Here is a 15,560-nt window from a genome sequence, read left to right on the forward strand (position 1 = left end):
TCTTCTACTCAGAACTAAATTAACATGGTTAGATAGCAGTAGGAAAAGGAAGAGGGGTGAGGGATTCAACTGTGTCTACGTCATGTGTAGGTCTTAAACCCCTGCGTTACTATGGGTCTTTCTTAACTTCAATATAAATTGTCTGTAGGTGGCAAAAAGAAACGATATGTCGCCATTCATCAGGAGGAGGTGACCTGTTGACCTGCTCTCTAGCTTATGAGTTGCTCCTCGTAAATAAACTCTTTGCACAATGCTGGACATGCCATCATATATATACATCTCCTTCCAGCTATACTCCTGAACCATTGGTCATTTTCAGGTTATTCTTACTATTTCCTGCCGATATTCTTCAAGTTAGGGAAGGCTTCTCGAACTGGAGGGGTTAGATGTAACCTGCATAAACCTGTTCACTACGAGGACGATTCTGGTTATGTTCCTGCTGCTTCCAGACGATTCTGTTCGGCATAAGGGAGTCTTTTTGAACTGGCAGGGATGGATATGGCTGTCATTTGCCCATTTGCTCCCACACAAGACGTCTACCTTAAGCTGGATTTAATCGTTTGCTAAGTACAAAAATTTAATATAGAAAAATCCCCAGGTTGAAAGGGTTAAGTGTGTCATCCGTACTGACATCCTTTCTGCCTCCTTCAGTTCTTCCATCACCCCCTTCTTCACCTTCTCTCTTTCTCCTCCCGCGTGCCTTTTTCTCCTCTTTTTCTTCATTCCCTTTCTCTCTCTTTTTCTCTTGTCTCGGTCCCCTTTCTTGTACATTTTCTATTCTACTCTCGCACATGTTTCTCTATTCAGGTATCTCGTTATATTAACATGTCTTATTTTTCAATGTCATTTACAACCCCTTTCTGCATCTTCTGTTTTAAATCTTTTGTTTGGATTTCATCTCCTTGGTATGCAGAATAAATCACAAAGAAATGGGTGCTACGAAGCCTCCTACACCACATAGAACACGGCCGCTCATCTCTCCACTTTGTTCTCGGTCTCATCCTTCTTCCAACCACCTCTCTCTCATCTCCATCTTTCACTTTCCCTCTTCATTCGTTCTTCTCTTTACTTCACCTGCATCTGCTTCATCTACCTTTTAGTTTTTTTTTTTTTTTCACGCTATCCTGCGTTCTGTTATCTTTCTTTCCTTCCTCCATCCCTCTCCTTATCTCTTTCCTAACTCCTTCCTTTTTCCCTCCACTCTCCCCTTACATCTTCTGAATCCTTTCTTTCTCCACTTCTTTCCCCTGCCCTTCCTCTTCTTTTCTCCCCTTTCTTCTTCTATTTCTCTCACCTCTTCCTATACTTCTCTCTCTTCCGCTGCCTTGCTCCTTTTCTCCACACGTCTTCTCTCTCCACTCTTCTCCGCCTGTTTTCCGCCTCCCCTCAGCCATCTCCTCTTCAGTTTTCTCCACTCTTCTCCACATCTCTCCACTCCTCTCTCTTTCCCTCAACTATTTTCTCCTTTCCTCGTCTCTCTACATATATTCCTTCCACTTCTTTCATTTCTCTTCCTTTTTCTCCCTGAATTCCCCCTTCAACCTTCCTGTTCTCGTCTCTCCCGTTCTCCCTTCATCACTCTTCTCTCCTCCCCTCCCCTTCTGGAGCTCCAATTTTCTATCCTTCCCTCCACTTATTTCTCCTCCCTCCTTCTCCCTTCTTTATCCACTTCCTCCCACTCTCCTTCTTTCCCTATCCCTGTCTCTCTTCTTCTCTTGTTTCTCTCCTCATCCTTCTCTCCTTTCCCTCCACTCCTCTCCTTACCTCCACCCTTTCTACCGAGACGCTGGTTGTGTAAGATGATAAGGTAATTTAGGGCAACATCGTGTTGGGGCAGCCAGGGACGGGAGGATGAGGAGTGACTGAGATTGAGGGGGTGAGGTTCCGGTAGTAGGGAATAAATCATTCGGCGATACCAGGAATGAATAAAGGAAGAGAAAAAGTAATCGGAGTGAAGTGGTTAAGGGCTGGAGACCAACCAACATTCCTGGCAGAGTTTTACATGAGAGGAAGTATTTTAGTTACCAATCGTTGGTTCAGGCACACACACACAATTATATATATATATATATATATATATATATATATATATATATATATATATATATATATATATATATATATATATATATATATATATATATATATATATATATATATATATATATATATATATATATATATATATATATTTATATATTTATAATGAATGGAGGAAGGAAAAACAAAGGAAAAAAAATAAGTCCATGTGCCTAAAGGCATCCTTCGTTCACAAAATACTTATAACAATTGGATTTAAAATTGAGAGGATTAAATGTATGTGGGAAGCATCTCCCAGTAAGTGAGTTCCAGAGAGTAGTAGTTCTGGGGATAAATGAATTTTGATAAGCAGAGGTTCTGCATTGTGGGGGAGAGAGTGTGAGTTCATGGGCGCTCCCAGCTGCCCGAGTACATCGGGAGAAAATGTGAAGGGGAGGCACAATTGAAGCTAGTTCGTTAGAGCACTTACGGTAAAAATATCGATAAAATAGTGCTAAAGAAGCAACATCTCTACGTACTGATAATGGAGGAAGGTCCTGCGTTATGGCAGGATTATTGATTAATCTAATGGCTTTATTTTGAATTTTGTCCAACTGCCTCAATGCAACAGCTCAACATCCACTCCACAGGGGTGAACAGTATTCGATCTGAGAACACACATGACTTTTGTATATTGTGGCTATCTGCTCGTCAGCGAAGAACTCACGAACTCTGTACATAAGTCTCAGTTTTTTAGAAGCATTTTTAGCAAGGGATTTAACATAAGCTGGCCAGCTTAGGTTGGGGTTTAGAGTAACACCTAAGATATCAATTGTAGTGGATATGGGAATACTGACATTATTTAAAATTATGTGAGAGTCTGAGGGATTCTTTCTGTTGGAGAAATTAATGTATTTAGTTTTTTGAGTATTAAATGAGACCAGATTTTTTTTGTCCCCATTGATTGATTTTAGAAAGGTCCTGGTTCAGAGAAATTGCTGTGTTTATTTGGGAATTATAACATCAAATTGTGTAAAGGAGGTACTAAATGTGAAAGATCTATGAAGGGTCGAGTCATCAGCATAAGAGTGTATTGGGTTGTGCGTGACAGATAGGAGGTCATTTATATGTATGAGAAAGAGGGTTGGCGCCAAAACTGATCCCTGAGGTACGCCAGCATTTATGAAATGAAACTGAGAATAAATTCCACCTACCATGACCCGTATTTTTCTACTATGAAGGTAAGAAGAAATTAGAGGAACCAATGATGCAAGGCCATAGTGTGAAATCTTAGACAATAAGGCCTGGTGCCATACTCTGTCAAATGCTTTTGATACATCAAGTGCTACTGTGTGTGATTCACCATGTTGGTCTATTGTTTTGTTAATCTGATGGGTAAGAAGGCAAAGAATATCTACAGTTGAACGTTCCTATCTAAATCCATACTGCCGATCATTGATCAATTTATTGATTTCTAAATGCTTGACTAAGTGTTTGTTAATTAGTGTCTCAAAAACTTTATCGAGAACGGAAGTTATTGCAATTGGTCTATAGTTTGATGGATCTGAAGTTGCCCTCTTTTTAGGAACAGGATGGATATTTGCTACTTTCCAAGGGGCTGGAAAAATCGAGGTACGGATGCATAAGCGGAAAAATTTTGCTAATACAGGAGCCAACACTGAGGAGCAATTTTTAAGTACTATTGAAGGAATTTCATCTGGACCAGTGGCTTTGTCTGCTGATAGATTCTGTAATACGGCTTGTACATGTTGGTGTGAATCGATGAAAGGAGGTATTTGAGGGGAATCAAAATCAAGTACAGGAATATTATGATTTTCTGAATTTAGGGTTGAGTTTGTTGAAAAAATGTTGGCTTTTCTGCCTGGGTCACTTACTAGATTTCCATTGGGGGACTGTAACGGTGGGATGGAAGAGGTGGTAGTGAAATTAGTTTTGAATGAATTAAGGGTTAACCAGAATATTTTGTTATCATCTGGGTTGTTTAGTAGTTTGTTAGCTTGTCTATGTAGAAAGTTTGATTTAGAAAGATTGATAATAGTTTTGGCATGGTTTCTGATATTTTTATAATAGTTAAAGGCTTCTTTGGTTTTGGTCCTTGTATAAGCGTTATACACTACTGTTTTATGTTCTGTTACTCAAGCACAATTGTGGTCAAACCATTTAGGAGAATTACATCTTTTTCTGTAACTATGATGGGGAATGAATGTTTCCATTCCGGCTTTAATGAAATCCTGTATGTGGCCCAGTGTGGAATTTGCATCATGGGAGAAAAAGGACGTCCAAGGAACATCCATGAGAAAATTTTGAAGTCCCTCCCAGTCTGCCCCATCGTAGTGCCATTTAGTCATCACGACAGGTTCAGAGCAGGAGGGTGTGGTAGGTGTGAAACTGGTGGCTTGAATCAGACAAAGATCCGAGGATCCGAGGGGGGACTTCAATTCAACATTATAATTATCTGAATTGGTTGTTAGAAACAAGTCCAATAGGTGGGGATTTTGATCGGGGTTGGCTGGTACACGGGTGGGTTGACTGACTAACTGGGTGAGATTAAATGAGTCTGCAAATAGCTCACATTCAAGACCAGGGTCATCATTTCTGGCGGAATAAGTGAGCCATTCAACATTATGGACATTAAAATCACCCAGAATAGTAATTTCTGATGCAGTATTAATGTTGAGGACACTTAGTTTGAAGACAGTCAAATAAACTCGGCTCTGAAGAGGCATTAGGGGAACGATAAACACAACAGAAATACTTAATTTTACCCAAAGAATTTAATTTGTATATGGAATAGTCGAAAAAAGGACAATTAAATTTAGTAATCTCCTCCAGGGCAATTTCTGATTTAGCAAGGCAACATACGCCTCCTTTGGGTCTGAAATTTTGAATCAAGATATAACCAGGAAAATTAAATCTAGCTAAATCAGAGGTGGAGCTTACTTGCATCTCTGTCAGAAGTAACAGATCAGGGGATTCAAACTGGAGGAAATTTTGAACAGAGTTAATGTTGGAGTGAAGTCCCCTAATATTGCCAAAGAAAATTTTACTGCACTGACGAGCAGATTTAGGGCGCAGCAACACTGGAGGTGGCACAGTCGCTTGATGACGACCGGGAGGGCCCTGCGCAAACGACCCAGCCCTGCCGGTGGTGGTCACCCGAGAAACCACCGCATTCATTCCCAGTACAGCAGCAGCCATGGTTCTTTTTATGGGGGGGAGAACAGGGATGTGTTGTGGAATGGGTATGATGTGTAATGACAAGATTGGTGTTTTTTGGAGAGAGGATAGCTGGTTTAAGGTAATGTAATATAATATGGATGTGTGTGTTGTGTAAAGAGGGCAGCCTGATGCCCTCCAGTGTGTGAGGCAGAAAGATGTGTAATCAGCTACCAAGGCCTAGGAGAGAAAATGAAATCCAGGCTATTCCTTCAGTCTCCCGTAACTTTGGCGGTAGTACTTCCCTGGCCGGGGAAGTATACTGTATATATATATATATATATATATATATATATATATATATATATATATATATATATTGTTACATAGCCTACGATTTCATCATCCTTTGTGTAATTTTAACGCACAGTATGCTGCATGTTTGATCACGAGCGTGTTCTGCCTCAGTCCCCCCCTTCTACCATTATAGTAGAGTAAGTCGTCCTTTCTGTTGTTCAGAGCAGGATTGTCAACTCTTTGTCCCCATGGCTTCATTTGCGCGTCCTTCTTCCAAGTTGTATCAGGCTCTGCCGGCCCCTATATAATGAGCTCAGTCTCTGCATTATTGCCACTTAGGTCTGCTCCTCATTTTGTTCACATCTCTGTCCTCCCCTGTACAGTTGTTGTTGTGAGTGCTCAGGAAGTCTCCAACCATCTAGCAGCTGTGTAATTTGAGTATAAGTGTTGTTGCATTTTGTTCTTGTACTGTATAGCATAAGTTGTTGGTTTGTGGGCCTAGTGAGGTTTCTGTAATTTGTGTAGGGTTCTTTTTGTCAGTCATTTTTGATAATATTTTGTATCTGTAATAATTTATCTTGCATTAACTGAGCATTACCCAGTGTATTTTCATTTTATCAGGGCTGACTTAGATAAATTTGCTCTTGCTAATTTCGTGTTAATAGAGGCTATTGCAGTTAACCATATATTTAACCTGTTTTTTGCCATTACATTATCCTTATGAGTCCTGAATGTTTTGTTGTTAGTTTGAGCATTAAACTTTAACTTGTAATTTTACCTAACTCTTTTGTTTTGAACCTGGAACTTTACGGGACAGTAGTGATTATTAGTATTCTCACTTAAAGTGTACATTATCTTTCGCTGTTCCGTAACATAAATTTGGCGACCTCGCCAGGATATTCAGGATATTATCATAAGGATATTGCTTGATATTTTGTGACTTTTACTTATTCATGATGTCTACTATTACTACACTTGATGAAGCCAAAGATTTTTTGTCAAATGTGCAAACAGTGTGTGATGTAGAAAACAGAACAAAGAATGAACTTAAGCTTGTTGCTCAACAATTGGGAATTGCTGTTTGCTCTCATCATTCTAAAGATCAAATTGTTGACATGATTAATGAAAGCTTGTTTAATGTAACTCCTCCAAATGAGCGAACGCAGATTGAATTAGCTAAGTTACAGCTAGCCCTGCAGGAGGCTCAGGCTAAGGAGGTGGTGTCTCGTGTTAAAGAGGCTGAATTTCAAGCAAATGCTAAGGAGGCTGAATCTCAGGCTCGGATTCAGGAGGCACAGATACAGGCACAAGTTGAACTTGCCAGGATTCAGGCAGACCATGGGTATCGCATGAAACAATGTGGAACTGGATCATCTAGCTCTGATGATTTTGATGTGGCTAAAAATGTTAAACTTGTCCCTCCTTTTAATGAATCTGATTTAACAAAGTATTTTCAGTTGTTTGAGAGGGTAGCTACAGGTTTTAATTGGCCCAAAGGGTATTGGCCAGTACTCCTTCAAACTGTTCTCACCGGTAAAGCTCAAGTAACTTATGCATCTTTGCCTCAGGATCAATCTGATAATTATGATGTAGTTAAGAGCTTGATTCTTAAGGCCTATGAGCTTGTTCCTGAAGCCTATAAAGTAAAATTTAGGACAACTTATAAGCAAGATAAGCAATCCCATGTTGAGTATGCAAAAATCAAAGAAGATCTGTTAGAGCAGTGGTTAAATTCTAAGAATGTGGATTCTGATTTTGACAAATTTAAGTAGATGATTTTGCTGGAGGACTTCAAAAGGTGTATTAGTAAAATTGTAAGCCTATATCTTGATGAGAAAAGAATAGATAATTTGTCTGATGCTGCAGTTTTAGCTGATGAATATGTTCTCACTCACAAGAGATATTCTAAAGAAAAAGGGAAAGCTGAGAGTAAGTACGTTGCCTCTACTCAGAGTACAGGTAACAGGAAAGAGAATAAAGATGATGTTTCTCAGGAAGTAAATACCAGCTTCACCTCTAGATTTCAGAAAAGTAAATGTACTTATTGTAGTAAGCTTGGTCATACTAAGGAGAAATGTTTCAGGAGACAGCATGATGTGAACAAAAAGGAGTCTTTAAATATTCAATCAATTGGTCTAGTGTCCACCCTTGAGAGTTCCCAGAATTCTTTAACTGAGTTAACTGAACCTGCTTTGAGGGGTAACTTAAATTCTCATGATGGAGCTCCTCTTTTGAGCAGTAACGTGGGTGACACTCTCAAGAGTTCATGTGCTAATTTCCTGTCTGATGGTTTTGTCAGTCCTCTGGACAGTAATGACAGGAAATCAGTTCAAATATATCGTGATACAGGTGCTTGCCAATCCCTTATGCTGACCAGTGTTCTAGGCTCTAATGTTAATTCCTCTGATGAAACTGTAATCTTACAAGGTGTAGGGAATAATTACTTCTCTGTCCCTCTGTGCAGAGTGAATTTAGAGTCTGGTTTTGTTAATGGTTCCGTTATGGTTGGGTTGGTTGAGACACTCCCAATGTCAGGTGTAACTTTCTTACTTGGAAATGATATTGGTGGAAGTCAAGTGTGTCCAGCTCCTCAGTTGTCTAGTGAGCCAGTGGCTGCGACCCAGGATTGTGATGTCCCTGATGTGTTCCCTGCATGTGCTGTCACTAGGGCTAAGTCTAAAGTTACTGGTGATTTAGAGGATAATGATGATGATGATGTTATCCTAGCTGACACTTTTCTTGCTAATTTGGACCACTCACCAGATGAGGCAGTATACCGTAGTGTTGATAAGTTGTCTCATCAAGAGTTGGTTGAGTTGCAGGTTGCTGACCCTGAGTTGAAAGGTCTAGCTAACTCTGCTTATAGTGAAGAAGAGGCAGCCGGTGCTTCTACTTGTTATTATATAAAGTCAGGAGTACTTATGAGGAAGTGGAGACCCCCAGCAGCATCAGCCGACTGTGAATGGGAGGTTGTACATCAAGTTGCCATCCCTCGTGTTTGTAGGCAGGATATCATTAGAGTGGCTCATGATTCCAGTTTGGCAGGACACCTTGGAGTGAGGAAGACTGTGGCACGCATTTTGAAACACTTCTACTGGCCAGGTATCTTCAGGGATGTTTCCTGGTATTGTAAGTCTTGTCACACCTGTCAAGTTGTGGGGAAGTGTAATCAGACCGAAAAGGTTGCACCTCTAGTTCCCATTCCTCCTTTTGAGGCGCCATTCACCCGTGTGTTGGTGGATATTGTGGGCCCTCTTCCTAAGACTTCTTCAGGATTTTCTTATGTGTTGACCCTGATTGATATGGCTACTCGTTATCCTGAAGCCATTCCACTTAGAAATATCTCAGCAAAGAACATGGTTAAGGAAATGGTAGGGTTCTTCACAAAGTTTGGTCTGCCCAAGGAGGTACAGTCAGACCGGGGAAGTAATTTCATGTCAAATGTTTTCAAGCAGTCTCTGAAAGAGTTGGGCATCACCCAGATCACGTCTTCAGCTTACCATCCCAAGACCCAAGGAGCGTTGGAGAGATATCATCAAACACTCAAATCGATGCTCAAGAAATACTGTTTGGAACATCAGAAAGACTGGGATAAAGGTCTTCCATTCTTTGTGTTTGCCGCAAGAGAATCTCCAAATGAATCACTGGGCTTCTCACCTTTTGAACTACTGTTTGGCCATGAAGTAAGAGGATCCCTTAAGTTACTTAAGGAATGCTGGCTGCCAGAGGAAGATGACGTCAACCTGCTGGAGTATGTGATGAAGTTCAAAGAACGGCTGTCCACTGCTTTACAGCTGGCGAGAGAGAATTTAGGAGCTGCTCAGGAGAAGATGAAGACTTGGTATGATAAGAAGTCCAGGTTACGCCACTTTCAGCCAGGAGATCAGGTTTTGATTCTGCTACCAGTTCATGGGCAACCTCTTCAAGCCAAGTTTAATGGTCCTTATTTCGTGGAGAAGAAACTCAGTGATGTCAACAATGTCATCGCCACACCAGATCGTAGAAAGAACAAGCAACTATGTCACACCAACATGCTAAAGTTATATCACAGGCGGGACGAAAATAATCCAGTCTGCACTGTAGCTGTTCCACCCGAGTCTGCAAGTGAAGTTCTCCCATGCAGTATGAGCCTGAGTGATAGTTTGGGGAAGAATCCTGATATCATGAATGATCTCCAGACTAAGCTTTCTCACCTACCTCCCGAGGAAAGGCAGGGGTTTTCGGCATTACTGCAGGAGTTCCCGCAAGTGTTCCGTGCCACTCCAGGAAGAACCACTGTGTTGATGCATGATGTCGATGTTGGAGACGCAAAGCCAATTAAATTGCCTCCTTACCGTGTGAACCCAGTGAAAGTTCCTCTCATCCAGAAGGAGCTTGGCTACCTGTTGGACCACAAGATGATTGAGCCCTGTCAGAGCGAGTGGAGTTCTCCTGTCACTCTAGTCCCTAAGCCAGGTGGGTCACAGCGGCTTTGCATCGACTACAGACGTGTTAATCAGATAACCAAAACAGACACTTACCCTCTCCCTCGTGTGGAAGATTGCATAGACAAGATCGGAAAGGCTAGGTACATAAGTAAGTTTGATTTGTTAAAGGGATACTGGCAAGTACCTATGACTGAACGTGCTAGGGAAATCTAATGTTTTGTAACACTAGGAAAGACTTTTGCATGTTCGGTAATGCCATATGGTATGAAGAATGCACCAGCCACATTTCAGAAGCTCATGAATGTTGTAACAGAGGGTTTGGCAGGGTGTGTTGTTTATATTGATGATGTATTAATCTTCAGTGACAACTGGAAAGATCACCAATGCCCTGTCAGTAAATTTCTTGACCGTTTGGTTCATGCTAATCTTGTAGCTAATTTATCAAAGTGTGAGTTTGGTCAAGTTAAAGTTCAGTACCTTGGGTATGTAATTGGTGATGGACATGTTGCACCACCAGCAGCTAGGGTTCAGGTTATAAGTGATCTTCTCAGACCTAAAAGTAGGAAAGAGCTACAAAGATTTTTGGGAATGGTAGGTTATTACAGGAGATTTGTTCTTAACTTTTCAATTCTTGTATCACCACTTACAGACCTACTGAAAAAGGGAGTTAAATGTGTCTGGACCGATAACTGTGAATCCTCTTTCAACAAACTTAAAGCTATTCTATTAAGTCAGCCAGTGCTCGCTACTCCAAATTTTGCTAAGCCTTTTAAGATGTCTGTTGATGCAAGTGATACAGGAGCTGGGGCTGTTTTGCTGCAAGAGGATGATCAGGGTATTGAACACCCTGTATCTTATTACAGTAAGAAGTTCACTCCACCTCAAAAGAACTACTCAACTATTGAGAAAGAGCTTTTGGCCTTGATTTTGGGTTTACAGCATTTTTCATTTTATTTGTGTTCTGGTTTTGACCCCATAGTCATTTATACCGATCATCCCACTGAAATTCCTTAGTAAGTTTAAAGATAAAAATCAGAGATTGACAAGATGGAGTCTACTTCTTCAGGAGTATTCATTAGACATACAACATGTCAAGGGGAAAGAAAATGTTATTGCAGATTGCTTATCTAGACTTTAGACAGATTGTTTTAGAGTAATAAGAAATTTCCTTTGTAAATTTCTTTTTCTTTGTGGGGAGGTGTTACATAGCCTATGATTTCATCATCCTTTGTGTAATTTTAACGCACAGTATGCTGCATGTTTGATCACGAGCGTGTTCTGCCTCAGTCCCCCCCTTCTACCGTTATAGTAGAGTAAGTCGTCCTTTCTGTTGTTCAGAGCTGGATTGTCAACTCTTTGTCCCCATGGCTTCATTTGCGCGTCCTTCTTACAAGTTGTATCAAGCTCTGCCGGCCCCTATATAATGAGCTCAGTCTCTGCATCATTGCCACTTAGATCTGCTCCTCATTTTGTTCACATCTCTGTCCTCCCCTGTACAGTTGTTGTGAGTGCTCAGGAAGTCTCCAACCATCTAGCAGCTGTGTAATTTGAGTATAAGTGTTGTTGCATTTTGTTTTTGTACTGTATAGCGTAAGTTGTTGGTTTGTGGGCCTAATGAGGTTTTTGTAATTTGTGTAGGGTTCTTTTTGTCAGTCATTTTTGATAATATTTTGTATCTGTAATAATTTATCTTGCATTAACTGAGCATTACCCAGTGTATTTTCATTTTATCAGGGCTGACTTAGATAAATTTGCTCTTGCTAATTTCGTGTTAATAGAGGCTATTGCAGTTAACCATATATTTAACCTGTTTTTTGCCATTACATTATCCTTATGAGTCCTGAATGTTTTGTTGTTAGTTTGAGCATTAAACTTTAACTTGTAATTTTACCTAACTCTTTTGTTTTGAACCTGGAACTTTACGGGACAGTAGTGATTATTAGTATTCTCACTTAAAGTGTACATTATCTTTCGCTGTTCCGTAACAATATATATATATATATATATATATATATATATATATATATATATATATATATATAAAATAAAGTGGTGGGTGGGGGCGCTCACCATCCACTCACTCGATGTAGTGCTGCTGTTGGGTGTCTGCCCTTTCCTCTCCTCCATCCTTCTTTCCTTCCATTCTCTTCTGTCTTTCTTTCCTTCATTCTTTCCTTGTCCTTCTGCCTATGGGTGACTTTACACTCCCTCTTCTGTCTTTCTTTTCTTCATTCTTTCCTCTTCCTTTCGCCTGTGGGTGACTCTACACTGAGTGACAAGCCAAATGGTTTCCTGAACACCAGGAAACCATTTACTACGTTGGGTGGTAACCATATAACCAAATTTTGGCGCCTGGTGGTTTAGTGGGTAATTATTGCACTCAAATCGGATTGAGCCCGTGAAGGTTTATATTCAAGGGGTGGTTGGGGTTGATTGCTCATGTAATGCCACTCAGGGATGAGTGAGGCTGGTCATCTCATCTTAAATGTCGGGACCAACTACCTAGCCCCGGGCTCCTACGCTTCTCATTGGGCAATGTAGGATTGGATGATGGATGGATATATATATCTATATATATATATATATATATATATATATATATATATACTGTATATATATATATATATATATATATATATATATATATATATATATATATATATATATACTGTATATATCATCATCATCATCATCATCAGCCATAACTAGTCCACTGCTGAACAAAGGCCTCCCCCAACCTTTTCCACGAATTCCTTGACTAAGCCAGTCATTGCCACGTTTTCCCAGCAAATTTCTTTATCTCATCTCTCCATCTCCTGTCTGGCCTTTTTCTGCTACGCTTACATTCTCTTGGTGTTCAGTCAGTCGGCCTCTTGCTCCATCGATTATCCTTATTCTTGCTATATGGCCTGCCCACCTCCATTCCTGTTCTTTTTTAACTTCTATATCATCTTTGACTTTAGTCTGCTATCTCACCCAAGTTGATCTTTTCCTGTCTCTTAAAGATATTTCCAACATTGACCTTTACATTGCTCTCTGAGAACGGATTAATTTATTTTCCATTGATTTTGTCAGTTTCCAGGTCTCACAACCATACGTCATAGCTGGAATTATACATTCGTTATATACTTTTCGTTTCATACAAACTGGCAAGCTACTTTTCATAATGTCTCTATGTTTACCGAATACTGTATATATATATATATATATATATATATATATATATATATATATATATATATATATATATATATATATATATATATATATATATATATTATATATATATATATTTTGCCAGACGCCTCAATCTCGTTTGGGGTGGCCACAAACAAATCGCCTCCAAGTCGCCCTGTTCCCCGCCATTTCACTGCCCTGCTCCCAACTCACACCCCCCTCTCATATACCTCTCCATCTCATCCTCGGCCTCCCCCTCCCTCTTCCCCCCTCCACCTCACTCACATACACTCTCTTCGTCAGTCTTTCACCCTCCATCCTCTCCACATGGCCAAACCACCTCAGTGTGTTCCTCATAACGCTTCCTATTACATCCACATCCACACCACAACGCTCCTTTATATCCTCATTCATCAGCCTGTCTCTCCATGTGACTCCACAGGCTCCTCTTAAATACTCGTAACTCATTTCCACTGCTCTCACTCTTGTCTTGTGTCCTTCCAACAACGTCCAACCTTCACTTCCGTACGTTAGAGTTGATATCACAATACTGTCATGTAGTAACTTTTTCACTTCCATGCTCACTTCCCTGTTTCTTATCACTGGTTTCAAAGAACCAGCAACCTTTCTTCCCTGTTGTACCCTTTCAAGCACTTCACCCTCCAAACCTCCATCCTTACTCATCACACTACCCAAGTACTTAAACGTACCCACATTTTCCAATTCTTCACCATCCAACCTCGCTGTACATTCACTGACTTCACCTCTCTCAAAAATCATCACTTTACTCTTCCCTACATTCACCTTTAGATTCCGTTTCTTTCACACTCTCCCAAACTCATCCACCAAGCCTTGCAGCTCCCTTTCATCTTCACTCAACAACACAGTATCATCTGCAAACAACAGTACAGGGAGTTTCCAAACACTATCCTCTCTCACCAGGGCCACTCCAACATCCACTACCCTAACTTGTACCTCTTGTATTACCCCATCCATGTACAGATTGAACAACCATGGAGACATGACACATCCCTGTTTCAACTCAACTTTCAAAGAGAAAAATTCACTTAGTTCACCATCCACACGCACTGCAGCCTTCGCACCATCGTACATACTCTTCACAGCATTCAACAACTTCCCATCTACTCTATATATTCTTAACACTTTCCACAATCCTTGTCTGTCCACCCTGTCATATGCTTTCTCCAAATCCATGAAAGCCGCATACAACTTCTTACCCTTCTCTAGAAACTTTTCCACTAAAGATCTAAGAATGAATATCTGATCTACACAACCTCTTCCCTTCCTAAAGGCTCCCTGTTCTTCTCCAACTAATTTCTCTGTTCTTTCTCTAACTCTGTCAATAAGTATCCTACCATACACTTTTCCTATTATACTAAGAAGACAAATGCCCCTATGATTACCACACACTTCTTTTTTCCCCTTTTCCCTTGTACAAAGAAATAATTATACCTGACTTCCAATCCTTCGGGACTCTACCTTCCTCCCAGGCCAATCTGCACATCTTCCACATCCATTCTACTACTATCTCTCCCCCATGCTTCAGCATTTCACCACACACTCCATCAATTCCTGGGGCTTTCCCCGATTAAACTTTCTTCATTGCTTCCACAACTTCTGTCCTACTGATTTCTTCCTGTCTTCTCACCTCCCTCCTTCTCCTAGCCATTCCCCAGCCACTTATAGTCGCATTACTTCCATCCTCTACGTTCAACAATTCCTTAAAGTGTTCTCTCCATCTGCTCACTTTTTCTCCCTTCTCCACTAGTAATCTACCATTTTTATCTTTCACTCCTCTGCTAACTTCACTTCCACCCTGTCTTACTCTTTTCCCCTCTTTCCAGAACATTTTCTTACAGTCCCTCCACTTTACACTCAAATTCCTTCCAAATTCCTCATCCACTCTCTTCTTACTCTCTCTTACTAATCTTTTCACCTCTCTCTTTCTTTCTACATATAACTCTCTCTTCCGCCTCTCAGCTTCTTCCACGCCCCTATTTCTCATCCATTCATTGTATGCTTTCTTCTTTTGTGCCACAGCCTGTCTCACCTCTTCAGTCCACCACACTGTTCCTTGCACCCCCCTCCGTCTTCTCTTCCTTCCACACACCACCTCACATGCTGCACATATTTCTTCTGTAAATATCCTACACACACCTTCCACGTTTCCCATCTGCTCCAATTCATATTTGACTGTAAGAAAATGTTCTGGAAAGAGGTGAAAAGAGTAAGACAGGGTGGAAGTGAAGTTAGCAGGGGAGTGAAAGATAAAAATGGTAGATTACTAGTGGAGAAGGGAGAAAAAGTGAGCAGATGGAGAGAACACTTTAAGGAATTGTTGAACATAGAGGATGGGAGTAATGCGAGTATAAGTGGCTGGGGAATGGCTGGGAAAAGGAGGGAGGTGAGAAGACAGGAAGAAATCAGTAGGATAGAAGTTGT

Source organism: Coenobita brevimanus, chromosome 1, assembly GCF_032717465.1.
Source record: "Coenobita brevimanus isolate Jiangsu-jjx chromosome 1, ASM3271746v2, whole genome shotgun sequence".
Taxonomy (NCBI): domain Eukaryota; kingdom Metazoa; phylum Arthropoda; class Malacostraca; order Decapoda; family Coenobitidae; genus Coenobita; species Coenobita brevimanus.